This window comes from Phlebotomus papatasi, chromosome 1 (assembly GCF_024763615.1).
Source record: "Phlebotomus papatasi isolate M1 chromosome 1, Ppap_2.1, whole genome shotgun sequence".
Taxonomy (NCBI): Eukaryota; Metazoa; Arthropoda; class Insecta; order Diptera; family Psychodidae; genus Phlebotomus; species Phlebotomus papatasi.
In genome coordinates this window covers 22,325,328-22,331,994 of record NC_077222.1, presented here as the reverse complement: position 1 = coordinate 22,331,994, position 6,667 = coordinate 22,325,328, and positions in this window count along the sequence as shown.

Genomic DNA, 6,667 nt, shown 5'->3' with positions numbered 1-6,667 from the left:
TACGACTTAAAGTTTTCTTAATGTAGAACAGTTTAGAATCGAATATATTATTGGAACCAAGATATAAAAATTAGCACGCGAACAATTACTGCATAGAGTAATCTATTGAATATCTTAGAGCTGACTTCTTTAACTGAAATGGCATGAATGGGGTGTTTCAGATACCAATTCTGAATATCTTACCTGTTTAACTGTGTCAAACCACACGTTATAAACGCTATCAATAGTACTGAATAATTTGGTAAAGGAATTGAGAATATGCTGAGCTCAAAGTGAAACTATCTGCCGTTGAATCCCTGAGGAATCCCAATGTCTTCATAGCGGAAGCCACTGCATTTCATAACAGCACAAATATTGATCCCCATTGACGACTTTTGCCACTAATTGACTTTATCAAGCGCTATGTGTTATAGACATAAACTTGACTCATTCATCTGTAAGACGCAACTCCCTTGGTGCAGCACAATGAATTTCCCACGAAATGTGGGTTAATTATAACATAAATTAGACAGGTATCATATCATAAATTAAGTTTGATGAAATGAACTTGGCTACTGTCAATAATAACAAGGCACTGGCCACTTAACTTAGGGTACAATAGCCATCAAAAAAGCTTCTTTTATTGCTTTTCTTTTACTTTACACGGGGTCGAAAAAAAAACAGTTTTTAATGGTGAAAGTAAAACTTTGGACTTTATGGGATCGAGAAGAAAATAAAGAAGCGAAATAAGACGTCAGTTGTTTAGTTCCTTCCTTTTTAACCAGCCTCATTTATAATTTATTAGCAGAAACGTCAATAAAACCAGAAAATAACTATGCTAATCCATGTTCCTCCGTATGATATGCATATGCTTATGATTTCCATTTTACGTACAAGTTAGGGTAAGTGTGTCAAATTTCGGCATAGTTGCATGCAAGCGACAAAGTCTCAAGTTTGAAATGTAATATTTTTAATAAAAATTGAATATTTTTGTTACTCTTTTATAAGAAGTGTTGCTTAGAACCTTGCAGACAATTTATCATTTTTATTTTCTCTAAAATCATTCTTAATACATTTTAAAATGAATAAAAATGTAGACATAGCACTGGTGGGCTATTTCGGCCACCTTCATTCTCATAGTTCCTTGCCCTTCCAGAATTCTTTCAATGTCTTTTTCACGTTATCTTGCTTGTCGAAGCGACATTTTTTGTTATTTTTTTTGCATTGTACAATCTCAAGAGTATCCCAAAACTAGAAATTCATGGAAATTCGAGGAACAAAAAATATGGCCGAAATTGCAAGCTGGCCGGAATTTGGCACACTTACCCTATTTTGTTTAATTGCGAGAAATATCTAAAACGTGATAACTCAGAAAAAATAAATAATTTAGAAAAAATATGAAGAGAAAATAGAAATGGACACACCCCCTAGAAGCTACACCTCATATTATGTTTCCACACCCAAAAGAAGTATCCCATTTTTACCAATCATTCCTCAATAGCGTTAAAAAGAAAAAAAAAAACAATGCTGAAAAAGAAATCCCACCTTAAATTAAAATAGGTGTGGCCTATTTTTGCAAGCGTGTCCAGTATAATAAAATATTTTGGAAGTTGTCAAAATGATATTACGGATATTACGTCAAATGCTGATTTACCTGACAACATACCTGTTATTTCGCTTAATAAGAGACGCACAGTTCCAAAGCAATTTTTCAATTAAATAGTTAAATAATATAATTAAACAAAAACTACATTTGCGCTAACAAATTGCAAAAAATTATATATATATATATGAAAATTTACTTTCAGAAATTATATTTAAATCAGGGGGTGACTCAATCCCATTTCTGAATGACAATAGTTTCTAGTAATAATCTACTGCCTCGGAATATCTAATTATCTGCTCGCCGATACCCAGAACATGGAGCTAGATACTCCTCTTTCCGTGATTATCTCAAGACTGTCATCTTAATGCCTTGTATTTTTCTTCCTCTTATCCTTTCGCGAAGGGCAAAAGAAACACAACCTTCAAATAATGACAATTACGATCATTGTAAAAGAGCGGACTTGTACACTAATATCCCTATATTTCGCGAAACTTTCTTGAATTCCTATAAAATTACTAAGGGTTTTGCTGGCCGCGTGAAACCTTTTCAATATCCTTCCGTCCTCGTAATGCAATTTCTTCTGGTTTCTGAGGTTCCGCAAAATTTTCTAAAAAAGATTTCTTTGTGTTTGCGGACATTCTTTGCATTTTCTGTAAAAATTCTTGGTTATCGTTGATTTCACGGCGCCTATTAAACACTCTTGCGTTTTCGTCATTTTCAGGTTTCTGAGGTTTTGGTAAATCTTCCTAAAATAGTTTTTGTTTAATTTCTTGGGAGTTACTGGTGGCGTGAAAGCTTTTCAAGATTCCTGCGTTTTCGTGATTTCTTCGGGTTTCTGAAGTTCTGCACGACTTTTTGAAAGATTTCTTGTATTTTATGCAAAATTTATTAGCTATTCTTAAACATTCCTACGTTCTCATTGTTTCTTCTGGTTTCTGAAATTCAGACTACCCAAAATTTTCTAAAATGTTTTCTTGGGAATCGCTAGTCACTACAAATGTTTTAAAAGTTTTTGCATCCTTGTGATTTCTTCTATTTCCGAAATTTCGCTAAATTGACTAAAAATTTCTTGAAATTCGTGATAATTTCTTAGTTTTCTTGGTGTTTCTTATAAGCATTTTATAAATAAGTTCTTCAGTTCCCGTAATTTATTCTTATTCCTTACCAGAGGTTCCGCAAAACTTTCTAAAAGATTTCTTGGACTTCGGAAGTATTTCCTTGATTTCTTGTAATATTTCGTTCGGGTCGCTAGTTGCCAGAAAACCTTTCAAACATTCTTGCATTTTTGTAACTTCTGTGGTTTCTAAGACTAAACATATCTTTCTAAAACATGGCTTCTTACATTTCTTGGCAGTCGCTTGACGCGTAAAATCTTTTTAATATTTTACCGTTCTTGTAATTTCTTCTGGTTTCGGAGTATCCGCCAATTTTTCTCAAACATTTCATGGATTTCGCGAACATTTTTTGAATCACTTCTAAATTTTCATAGCTTTCCTGATTAAGTGAAACCTTGTCTCGTAACTTCTTGGTTTCTGAGATTCCACGAAATTTTCTAAACGATTTCTTGTAAAGTTTCTTCTGGTTTCTTCGATGTCATTGACTGCGAGGAATCTTTTAACCCTTTAAGGACGATTGGAACACCGACCGGTGTGCCATAAAGAAAATAATTTTTCTTGACTACCCATTTATTTTTTCTTATGTCTGTACAAAATTGTAAAGTAGAAGGTTGAAGGAATCTACAATATTTTTCGCAAGTCTCTAGCTATTTGATATGTAATAAATATTTAAGCTAAAAAATGGCGAATATTTAAATTCTCAAATAAATAATTGATTTTATTTATTTTTTATACTTCTAATATTTTTTAATCAAAACCCTCTTGGCAATAAAAACTACAATACTCATACGTAATATTTTTCATTAAAGCGAAAAAGGGACAGATAATCCTAACCGGCTTATGTAGGTGAGATTCTTAACGTGAGCTAACTCGGAGTGCATGCAAATTCGATTTGGAGCTGAAGTTGGGGTACGCCATTCAGTATCTTGAATCAAATTCGTGAAATTATACAAATTTTGTATTTAAACCAAAATATCAAGGATTTGGATGAACTGGCACAAAAGTATAATATATGGGTGAAATGTAGACCAAAATGTTCTCTATAATTTTCCCATAGAACATGATCTCATCGATTACTCAGAAGTCAAGATAAGCGAGGTTTTTTTGTTTCTTAACTCGTTTTTTCATCCAGAGTTCCCCAAGTAGTCATTTGTTGAACTTCAACTATATCAAAGAATTGTTGTATTTTGTGGGATTTTCCATTTAAAACCCTATTTTAAGTGTCTTGGTGGAGTAGAGGCAGTCAAATTGGCATCTGAGTGATTTCAAAGCGTTATTATGGGAAAAATCAATTTTTTCACACTTAAATGGCAAAATCGGAGTGATAGCGTAGTCTGATCGGAAAATGATGTATGGACGAAATGTAGAGACAAATGTGCTCTACAATTATGTCGAAGTAATCATCAAAATCGGTTCAGCGACAGTCGAGATAATTGAGGTTATGTGATATTGAAATTGGTTTTTCGACTGTGGCGCCCCTGGTGTTGGTCCCACGAAGTTAAAATATTTTAGAAAGTTGTAGCATTTGGTGAGATCTTTCGTTTAAGCCCTCATTCATCAAAATCGGGCACATAGAACCGGAGATATGATTTTTTGAATTTCGTGAACTTTGACCTCTCATATCTCCGGTTCTATTGAAACCACAGCGCACTTACGCACCGTTTTGGAAACGTCCTAGACTGGGCTACAACATAATAAAATTTCATTAACTTGCACAAAGGAATTTTTGAGAAAAATGATTTTGAATTTCGATGAATTTTGACGCTATCACAGCGCCACCTGTGGTAACTTTTTGAACTTCCATCTGAAAGTGCTCATCGATACGAAACCAAAAAGGTAAAATTTAGGTCGCTATGTTAATTAGAACCGGAGATAGAGGCCGGTCAATATTCGAACTTTGACCCCTTATAGCTCGGGTCAGGGGTTATGGATCGACTTAAGGTTTTTTTTTGTTTGATAGGTATAATCAACGGCTACAACATACTAAAATTTCAGCCCGATTGCATAAGGAATTTTTGAGTTATTTAACTTTTAAGATTTAAAAATTATCTTTTTAATAATAGCGCCCCTAGCGGTAGTTTTACGAACTTGCGATGTTAGAAGGGGAAGTGGAATTTCACGAGAGCTTTCCAAAAAGCCCTCACTTTTTAAATTCTGACAATTAGAACCGGAGTTATGGCCATTTTAATAATTTTTTTTTTGGACCCTTATAGCTCGGGTCAGGGGGGTCGGGGAACCTTAAGTTTGGTATTGATGGAAAGCCTTAAGGCCCAGCTATAACATTCTAAAATTTAAGCCCGATCGATGCCATAGGGGCGGAGCCATTAAGAAAACAAAAAAGGGTGGTCTTCAAAATGGCGGAAGGAGGGGTGGGGGGTGGGGGGTCAATGCACCAAGTTGCAATTTTCATACGATATATAACCTTTGCCGAAAACCGCAAGTCGATATCTTTTAGTTTAGGAGCTATTAAGCTCCAAAGAGCGGCCGGACGGACGGACGGACGGACGGACGGACGGACGGACGGACGGACGGACGGACGGACGGACGGACGGACGGACGGACGGACGGACGGACGGACGGACGGACGGACGGACGGACGGACGGACGGACGGACGGACGGACGGACGGACGGACGGACGGACGGACGGACGGACGGACGGACGGACGGACGGACGGACGGACGGACGGACGGACGGACGGACGGACGGACGGACGGACGGACGGACGGACGGACGGACGGACGGACGGACGGACGGACGGACGGACGGACGGACGGACGGACGGACGGACGGACGGACGGACGGACGGACGGACGGACGGACGGACGGACGGACGGACGGACGGACGGACGGACGGACGGACGGACGGACGGACGGACGGACGGACGGACGGACGGACGGACGGACGGACGGACGGACGGACGGACGGACGGACGGACGGACGGACGGACGGACGGACGGACGGACGGACGGACGGACGGACGGACGGACGGACGGACGGACGGACGGACGGACGGACGGACGGACGGACGGACGGACGGGAACGGTTTTTAGCCATCCATATATTCGTGATCAGGAAGTGTCAAAACACATTCTGGGAAAGTTTGGGGCCAATCGGAGGACATGAGATTTTGTTAGGATTATAGTAGGTGAGATTGTTAAGAATCTCACTTAATATTATTCATTGGTATTGTCAGAAAAATTACTTAAATTTTTGGGCTATTTCTGTCCCTATCGTTCATAGAGGCACAAAATACACCGAATCAGACTCTGTTGGACTTTCTAAGTTTCGATGTAAGACTTATCATTGATTATGTTTCCTAGTTTAATTTTTATTGTGGATTTTCAGTCCGTAAAAAGTGTCTCGTCGTTAAAGGGTTAAAAATCCTTGTGTTCTTGTAATTTCTTCTAGTTTCTGACATTCCGCGAAACATTCTCAACTTTCTCGGAATTCGTAGATTAAGATAATCTTATGATATTCCTGAATCTTTTTTAAGTTTTTTTTTTATAAAAATGTTTTGTGTATCCGAAATTTTGTGAAACCTCTGTATTTGCCAGATTTCTCAGAAAATGTGGTTTCTCGTTATGGTTTCTAAAATTTAGCAGAACTATCTGATGATTTTTTGGGTTCCGCAGATTCCTCGAATAGTTTCTCAAATCTGTCTCGAGTTACTTGCAAAATTTCTCAAGCATTTTAGATTTCACGAAACCCTTTCAATTTCAATTGTTTCTGAGCTTTCACGAAAGTTTCAGAAACTCGCTTTTGGTTTCAAGAAACTTTTTCTAGGATACTATTTTATTTTTTAGTTTGTTATATGAATTTCATGAATTCCTCCAGTTTCTTAAAACTTAGCAATGTCAATGGTGAAACGTTTCTGAAACATTTGCCATGGGTTTCCTCGAATGACACACCCCTTGATTGAAATACTAATTGAAAATTAATATCTTTTGTGCACAAACATAAAAAA